At 42.7% G+C, this 15,560-nt stretch overlaps 1 protein-coding gene across 1 annotated transcript in view; it reads right to left on the bottom strand.

Annotated features, from left to right (window-relative positions):
* Positions 1–15,560, bottom strand: part of EVL (Enah/Vasp-like) — a 126,431-nt gene that overhangs the window by 19,610 nt on the left and 91,261 nt on the right.

Below are 15,560 nucleotides of genomic sequence, written 5' to 3'. Positions count from 1 at the left end.
GTAGTGTTGCAAAAGATGTCCCACAGAAGGGCAGTCCATCACACTGAGATGCATTTCAAGCTTTGACATGGTTCAGATCTGTCTCTCACGGATTATTTTGTGCTTGCACAGAAATTCAACAATTTTGCTGAGTTTGTGAGCACACATACTAACTAGTGCTGCTCTGATGCTGGGCTTAGCTTCAAGAAGCTACCTGATAGAAGGGGCAAGGAGATTCTAAATTAAACAAGCCTTTTACAAAGGTAGCTTTTCTTTGATCCACATCAAGCTGAGCTTTCACTGGCATTCACCAACAAAAGCCAATTACACATGTCACCATTTAAGTCACATCTCCTCTCTTGATTCATCATTTAATCTCTGTATCAAGTACACTGACACTACATGCCATTTTCAGAAAGAAATAATTATTCTGAAAATAAAAGTAAGTGTCAGTAACATAAGCTGTGGTGGTCTTGCATTCATTGGAAGGGGGATTGTTTCACTGATTTGAGGAGATGGGTTTCAACTGCAACTGAACACACATGAGTTCTATTAAATCCAACAACAATTTTCCTGATAAACCGAGAAGATCAATTATATGCAGGAAATTATTATGTCTGCCTTATTTTTTTTCATTTTCAAATGTAAAATTTCATCCTTTTAAAAGTTTTCCAACAAGAGCAAATCAGAATGAAACACTTACAAACCTAAATATATCAATTTCAAATTCTTAAGGATATTTATGTCTATTTTCTTTATAAGTTACTGCCAGGCTGAATGTCATCTGAAAACCAATTTAGAAAGTATGACTACGTGAAAACAGGAAAGATGGCAGGAATGCATCGTAGCCAGAAATTTCAGACCATTGACTGATCCAGAAGAAATTGTGCATTTTTTGAAATGTGTTTAAGGACTAACATTTGAAGAAAGGGTACACAGCACTTTCTGAAAATCAGGCATGTGTGTTCCAATTTTGGGTCTCCCAAAACTGAAGCCAGTGACAACCACTAAGCTAAATGCTCTGACAAAAATATCTTAGGATTGGGTATGAAGTGAAGACAGTTCACTTCTTTAATGACTCATGACTGACAACTTAATATTGTTTATCACAGGTCTTTGGCAAACTATTTAGACAGAAATGCCACATTTTGTAAAGATCATCCGAAACAATGAATAGGAAGGAGAGGGTGATTGTTTTTGGGAAGAAAGCCTCAGGAAAAAACTTAGGAAGTATTTGGGAAGCAGAGACCAGGCAGCTCATGTGAAAGGAGTTTAAGGTGTAACAAGGATCTTCTCAGAAACTATACATGACAAAGACAGGGATGGCTTTTAGCATGCTTAGCCAGCCCTCATAGGTATGGAAGGCAGGGATTGATTTTATGCTTGGTTCCATACATGTATGCTCTGCAGTTCACATACAGCACACATCTGTGTGGCTGAAGGTTTTAAATCCAAGAGGATTTCTGGGTTTAATTCTTCTACACATTTTTAGATATTTCTCAGACCCAAGCAGACATGAACAGTAAGTGCCCTTGGTGATGGCTCATTTCAACATGCTTCTCTAGTCACCCTGCGAGCTGCCTCTGACCCTGACAGCCTTTGGGAACAGTTCACAGAGAAGTGCACTTCCTCAGCACAATAACCAGGAGAGACAGTTCTGCTACCCATCCGTTTGCAGCTCCACAGCTGCTGTGGTCTACATTTTTAGCAACTAATTAACGGAGGAGATACTCTGTGAATGTCTGTGTTTCCTCGCTTCATTGCTTTGCAATAATTAACCACGCTTTTATATAAGCATCTTGTGATTCAGCTAAAAGCAGCTTTTGGGAGCACACAGATGTTTTCCATGTTTGCTCTTTCTCCTCCTGCTCAGCCGGCCCAGCACCCTCTCTGTCCCTCCCCAGCTGTCCTTATAGACAGCAACGAGGAACTCCTGGCACAGGGCACTGCTTTATGGTGGGCGTGATGGTTTCCATGTGCTGGTGGCTGCTCCTGCACCACTGCACAGAGATGTCTGTGTCTGGAACAACAGCCGGCCATAAAATAGCACCAGAGCTGTGACTGAAGGAAAAACCCATGCCCTGGCTTCCACTCTGGTGCAGCTGTGGCAGGAAAGCACGAATAAACAGCAACAGTGTCATCTTTTCTCTCCTGCCGAGGCAGTTCCATATGATGTTTCTTTTCCCTCTTTCACTTACCCTACAACTTCAAGCACCACTGACTGCATACACTTAAGTACCAAACCCAGGACCATTTATGTTGTTGAACAACCAGGATTTTGAGCTTCTTCAATACAGCAGGTCCAATATAACAAACTTACAGCTCTTTCATTCATTATACACACTGGAAGCAGCCCCTGGTTGGGGTTTCTGCAACCCCTATAAGCCTCCATGGTTCTTATGGACCAGTGTGATGAATGTGATGGACTAAGGAAAGGGTTCAGAGTCAGAGCTGAATAAGAAATATATATGGGCAATATTCATGATATTGAAAATTTTTGTTCTGCATATGAAAAGAACATGATGATTTTGTGAAAAAAAACCCCAAAAAACAACAAACCTAAACAAAAAAAAAAACCCACCAGACTGTGGGAGGAAAAAAGGTGTGAGACAGACAAACAACTCTCTCATTGCTTGATGGTTTCAGCACATACTTGGATTATGGGAAACCAGGTTCAGCCATCAGGTCTAACCTGTTGTCATTTATATCCTGGGAATGTGACATAAACACTTGCTTATCCTGACGAGAACAGAAGAAATCTTTCCAGACTACAAGCTTCTGCAAAGCTTTTCTTTCCCACTGCAATATCTTTCAAATAAAATGGTACTTTCTGACAGAACCCCCTGCCTCCCATTAGTTGTCAAAAGCATTTCTGACTGATGTTAATCCCAGTGTCCCTGTTCATCCCTGTTCAGGTACAGCCTGGACACCATTCCCCACACAGGGCACTGGAGAGTGAGTCCTGGCCAGGCTGCCACCAGCTCCCAGGGCCAGCCTTCAAACCCAAGCTGGGACTCAGCTGGACAGTGTATTTTGCTGTCTTCACCATAACCCCTCCCCTTCACCTCCACACAGCTGGGGGCTCCTTGCCCCTGGCTGTGCTGCTGCCTGACTCCCCTGAGTGCCCCTCAGGCAGACCAGCCTCACGATGAGATGTGAAATCCAGTGGGTTCTGTTCTCACTTCAGCCAGAGCGGGAAGCTCTCTGTGACCCCACACACCACCACTTCCCCTGTTCACAGCCTGGCTGTAATTTTTATGTGTGGTATTATTGCGGCACTGTTGCCGCTCTTGGGCAATCATGCTGCAGCTGCAGAGCCTTGGTCAGCACTTTAAACACCTGCCTCTGCCCTGAGGACCTCAACTTGCCCTCTCCCGGTGGGGACTGCACATGCTGGAGATGTCCTGGCACAGCCACATGCCACGATGCAGCATCAATCCAGGGAGTGGGAGCCACCGGGAGCATCAGCGCTGTGCTAGTGACACTCCCTTAAACGCATTAGTAGAGACAATTATCCTGGACAAAGCATGGATCTAATTAGCACGAAGATAAAGAAGGGTGCCTATTTACCTAGTCTAGATAAAGCCCATAGATAAAGCAGGGTGCCTACACCACTACTGGAGCTCTAGCTAGTACAACCAGAGTTGGATGACACTGCAGGTCAGGTACACCTAAATTTCCATGGCGAGTTGAAAGACTGAGAAGAGGGATCGCTCTGCTCACTGTGCTCCATCGCTGCAGCTGGGCAGAGCCACGGGACCCTCAAGTGTGGTGCCACACTGCCATGACATTCCCATGACATATGTTCGGGACTCCTGGTCCTGGGGTCCTAGTCCTGCCTTTTTTGGTTTGATGTGCAACAGCGCACGTTAGGAACTCTGCAGGCAGGGTCTGTCTGACAGGGATGCAGGGGCTGAGGCCAAGTACAGAGAGAGGAAGGGGACAGTTTTGTCTGCAGGTCACTACCGGCTCACTTTTAAAAATGTTAATGCCATTAGGGTTTTGTAGTGCTGTTAAGTATGTGACAGGGCGCCTGCTGCTTCATACAGGATCCTATTGGATCATTTGAATCACTGTAAGCAAAATCAGCCTGGCAGAGAGAGGGAGCACACCCACCAAAGGGAGGGTTTGGGTACAGTGTCACACAGTGTGCTTTCAGGCAGTTTGCCTCATTCCTATTACACATTAATTTGAAATAGAAAGAGTTTCAGAGAGTGTTATTCACAGGTTGGGTGCCTCTGCAGCATTTATAACAGAGCACGTTAGATATTTTCTGTAATATCATTTACACATGGACCAAACTTTTCCTCTGAGAACTGCAAAGAACTTTATCAGCCTTAATTAAGCTTCACCAGTGCTGTGAGGCAGAAGTGACTTGATTACACTCAGGCCATATCTGCACAAATAAAATTTGGTTGCATCAATTTACCTACAGGTGAGATTTGCTACTGACATAGTTAAACCTATGCAAGAGGTCACATAAGGCACTCCTATTCTGATGCAGACAAAATCTGGTTTGACCTAAGGCAAGTACACTGCAGTGAAAGGAGCATTTCCAACTGTGGGCCAGAAAACTTCTCTATCTTCTTTCCTTGTCCCTTGGTGACCAATAGTGCTGCAAATCTGTGACACTGCAAAGTAAGACACAACCTTGTAAAACCATCCCCAGTAATGTTTTACATAACCTCATTTTACCTTATACTGCACTGGACAAGGAACAGTGTTTATACAGGTACCAACTCAGCTGAATTGCAGAAGAGCTTAGAAGCTCTTAAAGCACCATCCCCAAGATTGCAATTGCTTTGCTTTTATATTTTACCTCTAAGATTACTTTAATCTAACATGAAACAGGCCCTGCTTAGTGTGAAACAAGGGTGTGAGTAGAGGGGGTCTGTGTGAAGTCTGTTCATTTGAACTAAAAACTGATTTAACATTCACTGCTGAAACTTTCTGATGTAGATAAGATTTAAGGACAGTGACAGAGCTGGAAAAACAAGCCTGGTGTTTAACATGGGAGTGCCCTACCCTAGCACTAGTTCACACCTCCTGCAAGTAAATATATACAGGTGTGTACACTGTGCAGTTCTTTTTTTTCTTTTTTTTTTTTTAGGAAAAACCAACAAATGGAATTGCAGGCATCCCTGTATGCACAACCACACAGCTGTGCATGTGTATTGAGCAAGATGGAAGATATGAGATCCAGAGAGGAGTTACCAAATAGAAGGGCCATGCAAAGACCCAGTGCTGCAAGATGATTAGAAAGAAATAATCTTCAGTTAATCAGAAGTGCTACTGAGCATGCCAACATGAAACCAGGGTGCCTTTGACTCAGCTGCTAAAGCTGTTAATTCAGTTATTTTGCATAAAATATGATGGCACTTGTTTGATCTTGGCCGTTTATCCGTCATGGCACTGGCACAGCATTTGATAATTTTTCATGCTGGTGTCTCGGTTGAGTTGGTGGAAAAAAAACTTTTTTTTTTTTTCATTCTGAATGCAATAAAGATGAGACAGTGCTAAAACAGCTCCTGCAGTAAGCAACTGCACTCTGGCAGTATGGGTCATAGTAAATATGTAAAGGACGTGGCTCAGGTGCATTTATCTCAGTGTCAGTGCCTCAGCTCAGGAGCACAGCTTGGGGTACCTCTCACATAGAAGACAGCAAACCAACTTTAAAAAAGATTTAAAAATACACATAGGTGACCATGCAAACAGGAAACCTTCCACAGTGAGGTGACTCCAGGGCTATTGGGGTCAGCATCTGCCCCAGAATGCAGCCTGGAGGGGTGAGACTGCATCCCCATGGTTAGGGCAAGCAACAGGGGTGGGACATTGACGTGTCTGCCATGGGACTCCCTGTACTATATCTATTAACATAAAATATAAAAATTGAGTAAGAACTGGGAATTATTTTCCTCTCAGCAGCTCAGCTCTAAGAGAAGAACAAAATGCACACTCATCTAGAATAGCATGAGCTTGTCGGGGTGGGGGAAGGTGGACAAGAAAAGCTATTCCCTGGGAAAGTTCCCCCTGGGCAGGGGAAGCGGCTGAACGTTGGTTCCCCACTTCCCAGAGAAGTGCTTCGAGCACCAGACCTTCAGGATGGCAGCAAAGCAGGAGGTGATGCTTCCACAGCTCACTGGACCAGGAGCCCAGAGGATGTGCCGGGACAGGACCAGACCCTGAGCAGCGCTGGCTTTCCAAGAAAGAGAGAGTACACCTGGCAAGATGAGCACAGGAAACCCCCCCGCAGGACAGAAAAAGATGGAACTGGAGCATCCCGGGGGGATTCTGTTTGCTGTGCTGAGCTCTGAGCAAGGAAGAACTAATTCAGTGATGGCTCAATTATGTGCTAATGAAATAGAGGCGGGTGAGGCAGCCACCTGCCAGGCAGCACTGAGCTGGGCAGGGGCTGATGCAGGAGCTCTGATGCTTTCAGAGAAACAGCCTTGTTTCCGCAGGCAGTTTCGTGATAAGTAAGCACCCAGCTTAGTTCATGACCAATTGTTTTTGTTAGGGGAGCTGCCTCTGGCTTTGAAAAAAATGTTATGTGCACATAAAGCCATAGGAATAGTTAGTTCTTTTAATTACAAAAAAGAAAGGCATCACTGGATTTCTAAGCATGTGATTCCAATATTGCTGGCCTTATAAACACACACGGCAAAGATGATGGGAGAAGATGTCAATCAGTGCCAGCAGTGAAAAAGTAATCCATAAAATTCAGAACCATGAGATTAGCTAAAAAAGCCAACAAAAAAGTAAATAAACTCGACAACTATTAGTATCAAATAAACAAGCTCCAAAGCACTTCAGTTTCCTCCTTTTTTTGATTGTTTTCCAGAATGTGCATCAAGCCTACTTTCCTGAACATCCAGGATTGAAACTTTTCAATAAAGGTTAAAATTAGCTCATAATCTTGTGTCTCTAGGCAGTAATGGAGCTTTAAGAAAAACACCAAATACCATCAGACTCCTGTTAAAATCAAGAGCATTTGCCATACTGAGCAGCACCCCACCACTGTATGGGGGTTCAGTTAATGCCAGAGCCCAGGCAGTAGGTGCTCTAAAGAAATTGTAAATCAATACACACCAGCTAAAGATATACCTTATCTTTTAAGATATTTTCCTGAATTTGGTTTAAAGAGACAGGAACATTGGCAATGCTGACCTCCTGCTCTGCCCTGAGAGCACTGCTGAGCTCAGAAACCACTTTCCAATGGACATCTCAGGCCCCACACATCTGTTCTTGAAATATAAACTTCAATATAAACTTGAAATATAAACTTAGCATCTTCTTTTAGCTAAGTGTGTGTGTTTCTGCACCAGAGTAAGTGCATACACCTGCTTATACCCACTTCACACTTACAATTCTTTACATCAAATAAAAAGCAGGGATTTGATCCTTTTTTTTTTTTTTGGACAAACTGAATCTCTGAAAATCTCTGAAGTCACAGGGGAAAAAGAACCAAGCCACTGGCAGGGATAGCAGTTCAATCAGCTGATATTTACACACTTAGCTGGTCAAACGTCATCTCTAGTTTTCTTTAACAACAGACTTACAACACATTAGATCAGAAATATTTATATGCACAGTGTAGCCTGATGCAGCACTCAAGGTGTCAAGAGCACCCAATGGTCTATTCTCTGTCCAACTCTGCATACAACCTTGCAAGGTAAGGCTGTCCATTTTTAAGTGTCTCCTTCCTTTTTCACTACTGGTGAGGCAGTAAAACCCTCAGGGCAGTCTTTTCCACAACGTGGAGAACAGCAGGGCCCCATCTGTGCATTGAAGCAACATGTACATATAGAAAACATCACATTATAAACACATAGTCTGCATCTATTTCATGGCTAAGATCCAGACAAGATCCATTTTACCAAGATTTAAATCCCAACACTCCTGTAAGGCAGCGAAGATCGGTACCTGTAACTGGATAGAGTGCTGGACAGAAGAGAACTTTTCTATGAACCATAACTAAATGGAAATATATTTTGGGATTTATGAAAAAAATCCACATGAAAAAACATAACTAGAAATAGGTAGGACTCCTTGATAATTAACTCACAGTCTAATAAACTCAATGGATAAACAAAATATTCAAATATAGCACCTTATCCCATTCACACTTACACCAAAAGCCAAGCTCTCTGCTTAAGGGAAGCAAAAGTCCCACTAACTAGGAAGGCCCACTCATCTCTGCAAATCCTCATTTCCAGAAGTGCTAACAGAAATTGATAGTCACAGGCAAGTCATTATGGAGGAAAAAACAGGTAAATGTCCTGTTAACTACAGCAGGTATAAAATGCTGCCCTTGTTCATATCTGTTTTTTTTTAAACCAATATCTATTCCATATGTATAGATGCTATTCACTAGCAAGTAAAGATAAAAGTAATCCAACACATTGATTCCGAAGTCATCATCCCATATCCTTGCTGTAAAAACTTCTCCTGATTTAACAGCCCTAACTAATGCCACCATCTCCTGAACCTAAGGGGTCATTTCTTTCAAATATTATCTCAGCCTCCTACTGCCTGCCTGCCAGAATTAAAAGCAAATCAAAGACAAACGATCCATCAATGAGCTACAACTGCAGGAGATTTCCCAGCACAACAGGACGGCGGCACAGAACATCTCCATGCAAAAACTCCCGGGCACAAACATCCCTTCCCCCTGCCCGGGAGGGCTCCTGCAGGAGGAGCACGGCATGCAAGGTAGCAGGGAGGCTTCCATCACCTACAAGACATTCGGCACAGGATGATGCAGTCACAGTGGCAGAGGCAGAAGCAGTGCCAAATCCATTCCCTGCTGACCATAGTATGGCAGCAGCCTCCTCAGTGCACTGCTCTCTGCACCTTCCTCATGCCCAGCACTTACCGACCGCCCCACTGCAGGCCAGGTTTCACCAGGTGTAATCTATCCACCGCTGCAGCAGCAAAGTGGGCCCGGCCACTTAAATATTTAATTGGACCCTTTTCCTCACCTATCACAAGCCTTCGGGGTGTCTGAAGCCAGACTCCATTGTCTGGACTTTCACATAATAAACGTCGTGAAAGTAAGAAAGAAATTGCATTTTCTGCCTCCTGCGCCGGTCAGACCACCATATGTTCGCCCACATGCAAGAAACTACAATATATGCAAAGTGTGAATAAGCAGAAGGTTAGCTTGCACAAGGGGAAAAAATGGCTGCAAATGAACATGCAGGATCAAGTTCACTGGTGGTGTAGCTTCTGAAGTCAAAGGGGTTCAGTGATGAATGTTGAGCAGTAGTCTTAAAAGAAGTGTGAACAAGATGGATTGAGAAAAAAGCATATATGGCTTTAAATCCCCATCTACTGTCTTTCAGTTCTCTTCATCACCCCATCATTCCTGATCTCCTCTGGTCCCAACACTTCACCCATTCTACTTTGCCTGCTAATCACTTTCCTCTTCTATATTTAAGTATGGCGGGTCTTGCAGAGGCAATCCTGTTGAAATTAATGGAGAGTTTGTATGAGGAGGCTAAACAGAATATTTATTCCCTGTTCATCTTTGCCTGATCACCTGTCATCCACTTCTTTCCCTTCTCCTTGCTTTTGCATTATTCTGTCTACTGGGGACTTCACACAGCCCGATCCTCTACTCCTCAAGCAAATTCATAGCTGGTTTAGGAGATATATCTCCGTAGCTTCAGTGACACTACTCTGATTTAGATCAAATAGTATTTTGACCCACTGAACTCAGTAGGTAAGTCTTTAATATCTGATTTTCAGAATATGCTGAATAAGAACTATAAGTCTCTTCCTATGGTTAAACCAGGTGAAACCCATGTGGAGGCAGGTTCATAACTACCTTGCAGTATATCAGAGACACTCCTACCCTTCTCAAACAATACTTATGCAGCATAACTGGGTAGTTGCTCACTCTCTGTACCTGCCTCCCACAACATTCTCAGAATGATGGAGTGATATGTAGATATTCTAATACCAAAGATGCTTATCGTATGTTTTCTAATGCTTGCTGCTATGAATTATTTATGTCCCATTTTAAGTCTACAATATCAATACCTCTCAGGTATGCTCCACTATCAGATGGAGTGAAACAAGCATTAGCTAATCAATATTTGAGACAGCAAAAACTCTGTTAATAGCAAACTATCTTTTTCACTATGGCACACAGATGATCTAAACTCTGCATATGCTTATTGTTTTCTGCCTGCTGGCTTATAAAGCCATTAGAGGCACACCAGCAACAGGAATATTACATTCAAACCCAAGTGTAAATTCAGGGTCTCACAGCCATAGATGCCAGTGGTCATTACATTCTGAGGATTTAAGAAGATTCAGAAATATATTTAAATGAACAAAAATGGCACCAAAATTTTAAAATTGTAGGCTATGTTTTATATTCAGAACTCCAGTTTTTCTAGAGAAAACTATGATCAAACCATTGCATTCTCAGTTTTGAGGACACCTCAAATCCTTTTTGTTCTCCTGTGCTTTCCTCCTATATCTCACACTGAAGGGAAGCACCTGGTGTGTAAAATATCAACTCGGATCTCCAAAGTTCTCACTTATCCTGTAGCACCATTGGAATGACCTGCTCTTTCAAAAAAACCCAAAACCCAGTATTACACAAATGTAGGCAATTTAAAACAATGTATCAAACTAATGAGGGAATATGTAAACTCAGAGATGTACAATTTCATTCTGTCATAAGAATGCCTCTAACTCTTCCAGTGACTTATTGGGTCAAGAGTGATACTCCATATTTTCTTTATTATTGTCTTACACACTTATTTCTTACCCTCTAAGGTTGTGGTTTCTAAGGGGTTAAATCTGCTTATGACTAATAAAAAGCTGAAAAACATCCTTCGAGGCCAAACAGCACCTCAGGGAATCTCAAATTGATCTAATAGAGATTAACAAATTCCTACAGATTCTTCTGCAGACTTACCACCTGCACAGCAAACTCCCTGCCAACAAGTCTGCCATGGAGCCAGGAAACCAGTGAGTGGGTGTGCTAACTCCTCCCTCTCCCTAATCCTAAAATTAACATAATATTTTTAAATAGCACAATGTAGGACAGCAGAGCCTGGGCCACCATGTGACTGAGTAAGTGGTGCAGATCTGCAAGGAGAGCACATATGAACTGGAAATAGGTTCCCTCAGGGATTCCACCATCACTTCTGACTCTGAAATGAAGATTGGTACCCACAATCCCATCAGAAAGAGAGAAACCCCTTCAAAGTGGAAACAGCAGCATGGCCCACAGGAAAAATAAAGATTCTGAAAAGCAGTTTCCTCAGAGAGTACTACACAACCTCTGCTTTCTACTTTGGATAAACTAAGTTATGACTTGCCAGACACTATCAGTGTTGGTCCAAGCTTGAAGAAAAAAAATTCAGGTGTGGCCAAAAGGATTGTGAAAATGTTTTTATAACACCTACACTGGGATTCCTGAGCTGTGGTACATGTGCTACCAGCTGTATGTAAGTCACTTAAAAGGGATACTATATCGTGCAGCACAGGGTACTGGGCATAACCCCCCCGAGATCTTATAATTTCTTATTATCATTACTTGACCTTCACAAAGGTTACAGGCCAGCTTGCCTGTGGCAGCACAGAAGATTTGTAAATGAGCAGCACTTGCAGATGCTGTGCACCTAAAGAGGTTTTAAGTAACAATTCAATTGACCATCTCTTACTCCTGTATAAAAATCAACCTTGACCTCATTTTGAGCATGAACCAATACCAGCTGGCTGGAAGGCAAACACTCCCCCAAATAACTGCTCCTGTAATCCTTGCAACAGGAAATCAATTGGACAAATTGCATTTTGACAAATATAAATCATTACTGACAAAAAGGCTGATAAATCCCTCTTGATGCCCAGCACTTACCTGGTGCAGCAGTACGCTGAAAGGAGATGTGCTAGAGAAATGCTTCTTTTTTAGATGGAAGTTGGAAAGCTAATTCCACAATCTGCAGCAGTAAAAATAAAGGATAGCTCTGATCCTGCAAGTGGTAGCAGGCAGGCAGGTGACTCTTCTACATGAAGCCTTTTGCAGGAAGGCTGTAATTATCTGTTTGAGCAGCTACTGATTGTATCTGGAGACTGTGTGCATAGGAGCCAATATGTAGCTGATACAACTCATGTCATTTTACTTTCTGTACATTTTGTCCTTAATTGAAAAGGTTGCTTTCCTTTTTGATTCCTAATATATATTATCCATGCTTGGGGAGGTACTTAACAGCACATTAGATGGCTAAGAACCCACAGACGGTGCCAAAACTGAAATAACACTATGAAGTGAACTGAGTGCTTGGTTTCTTTTAAGTAGTGTCTGGCACTCAGAGAAGGTTTGTACTCTAGAGAGCTCTGGAAAACGCTCAAGAAGGAGAACAATGAACTTTTAAGTTCCTCAGCCAGACAAGAGTCACTAAAAAAGCCACTGTCATGCCATTGACCAGATCTTTGTAGTTATCAAGATGGAAACTAGTTTCTCTTATTATGGGTCAGTGTTTCTTTTATTATGGGATGTTTTGTTACACCTGTAGAAGTCATTTAGACTGAACCAGGCTTACCTTTTTATATCGCCTTTCTCCATCCTCAACTTCCCTGTCCATCATCACTTCCAAACTACTCCTGGGTACTGTGCCAAAAAGAGCTGAAGTGTTTCCCTCAGAAAATGATGCTTGCAGGACGGCTGCTAGTCTACAGACACCACATCCACATACCATAGCAATTTGCTTGGAGTAAGGTTATATGGAATAGATTTAAGATCTGGGAGAAAGTAGCCTGCTCAGCTCCACATTTTGTCCCTCTGGAGCTGCTCCCTGTATGGAGACTTGCCCATACTGAGTCAGGACTCTTAAGCTGATGGATCCTCTCCCAAAGTTCAGTGCCTTCAGTACGGGCACAAGTGAGTGAGACCAACCTAGGAACACAGCACATATCCTTGAGTGCTTGCACAGAAAGCCCAGATTCAGGTGCCTGAATCAAGGCTCGTCCATGGGAATGACAAGACCCACCTTGCACTGCATCTATTTAAGAACTAGACCTTAATATATATTTCCAGTTACAAACAATTTTAAATAGTATGCAAGATTGTAAGTTTCTGCCAAGAAATAGAGAGCATGAAGCATTCCAGGCAAATGCAAGTCTCACAGACTGAGCCCAGAAACCCCTCGTCAGCTCAAGTAAAGATTGCAGCTACCAGAAAATTATCTGCGTTGGTGCATCTGGTACTGATGCCATTCTCTAACAATATGCTATGATTAAATCATGGCAGTGTTTGTGGTATTAAATTAAACTACATTTAAAAGACACACTCGCACTTTACATATCTTTTCTTTGCAGGGCACTGCTAGGAGCAAAATAGCTGCAAAGGAAAGATGAAGGCTGGTAAGCAAGTAATTTCTCATGACAGTTGTCCCATTTGCAAGTTATTTAAGCTGCTGTCTGTCAGTAGGCTGTAGTATGGTAACAATTAAATAGTCACTAGTACAATACCTATATTACAGTATATTGCTTTCTAAATCATCTTCTACAAAAAAATTTCCATCAGTTCAACTGATGGGGAAATTTGAAGTCTGCTACACTGCTATTAAGATCATTTGGTATAAAGAAAGTGCTGGCATGCATTTGATACTTCTCAGAGGGTTCGACTTTAATTAATTTAAACTTGCAAATTGATTATGATTCACTTGAAAATATTCAGAAAGTGCATTCTGTTCCCTGAGAGTATGAACAGGCATTTTGTGGGAGACCATGACATACTTTTCATATGATGCAGAAAGTCTGAGACCCAAGAAAAAGCCCCAAACTCCTGTAAAGAGGATAGCAAGCACAATTCAAAAATAGTACCACTTTGCAAACTTGTAGTTGCATCACCAATTTCCTAAAATCTCCTCAGTTATCAATGCCAATCTAAAAGAGGGATGAATCCTCCCTGGTGGTGTGTCTCTCCACTGATTACAGGAGAAGCCTGGGTGAGACTCTATGCCAGACTTTCAGTCCTATAAATACAGTTGGGATGAGTCCAATCCTAAGAGACTAAGCCACAAACTCTACCAAACTACCCATAGATTCAGGGAGGGTTTAGAAAATAGAAAACCATTCTAGATCTTGGCTCACCACTGGTGACTCACTGTTGGGTGTGCCAGAGTGAGCCTTGCACAGGGCACAGTGGGCAAATGCTCCTTGTAGTGAGTAACAGATACCTGTTTGTCTCTGTCTAACCATCCATAATGGGAAAACTCATGACAAATCAAACAGGCTTCCCCCCTCCCTGCTCATCCCCCAGAGTGAGGAGTGGAGGTTTATTAATCATTGAGCTTGGGGGATCAACTTTGTGTCCTATTATCTGCCTCTCGCTATTGAGACCGGCGAGGTAAGTGGTTGTGAGACAGCTGTGGAACAGGGCATGTATCTCTCCTCCCACAGAGAAAAAGGACTTCCCAGAATGAAAGTTAAAAATAGCTGGGTTTGCCTAAAGGGTGCACTCACTTTGAAACACAGAAAACAAGTCTGAGCTGCCACCTCTAATGTGACAGGCATCTTCAGCAGCCTGCTTTCTGCCAAAATACCTAATGCCCTGCTCTTTCTACTTCCCCTTAAATTTTTACCATTTCAAACTGTAGATGCTTTTCAGCACATTATGAGAAGCCTGGGGGGAGAGAGGGCAGATACAACCTTCTAAATTACATTAAAACCAGCCCTTTTCACACTAAAAAGGCTCTTCAAGGTTATTTCTTGAAATCTATTGCAGCCCTACTTTTCTCCCCACATTTCTTACAGCAGTGGTGTTTCAGCTCCCCAGCACCCTCTTTTTAGCCTCACTCTGTGCCTGTCACCCAGGTGGAGGGCAGGCTGCCCACATCCCACCCAGCACTGTAATGACCAGACTGTCTGGTTTGGAAACCAAGTATCAGAAACAGTATTTTATCAGTGATGGTAATGAGACAGTTGGGAAAACTTATCTGGGGATGTGGTAGATTCTCTATCACATGAAGTTATTAAATCAGGACAGTGGTTTTTCTAAAGTACACCCTTTGAGCACAAACAGGGCATTATGTAAAGAATTTGGTAAAGAATTTGTGGTCAGAACACCATAAGTTTGAACACAGAGGTTAGAGTAAGTAGCTTTAATGATCTCTTCTGACTCTAAAAGTCTAGGAATCTAGCATCATTGGTTATCAGCTTCTTTACACCAAAGATCTGCTTCACTCTTCTGGGAATTCATTAAAGCTTAAAAGCTTGCCAAGCGTAGAAAAAATTACCATGGTATTTCCAACTGCTTTCCCCAGCATTTTACATTAATCATTCCCCTGGCCCGAAGCAAGCCTTGCCATTTTTCTTCTGAGCAGCTTGAGAAAGGAGCTTGGTTGGGCTGCTCTGCTGCTCCTCTCCTCTCTGTGGCTCCTTATGGGCTCCCCATGCCCATGAGTCTGCTCTCACATATTGCCAAGCCACCAAAGGATTTGGGAAGCTTTCCTTGCCCTTCCCTGACATGGTATAGGCATTTCTTTGAAAGTCTTGAAGCTGGCATCACAATTCACACTGATGACCAAGCAGAGCATACCAGGCCTACAAACAGCTTG

The sequence above is a fragment of the Manacus vitellinus genome, unplaced genomic scaffold, assembly GCF_001715985.3.
Source record: "Manacus vitellinus isolate BGI_N305 unplaced genomic scaffold, ASM171598v3 scaffold_6_pilon, whole genome shotgun sequence".
Classification (NCBI taxonomy): Eukaryota; Metazoa; Chordata; class Aves; order Passeriformes; family Pipridae; genus Manacus; species Manacus vitellinus.
This window is presented reverse-complemented; position numbering and strand designations above follow the sequence as displayed.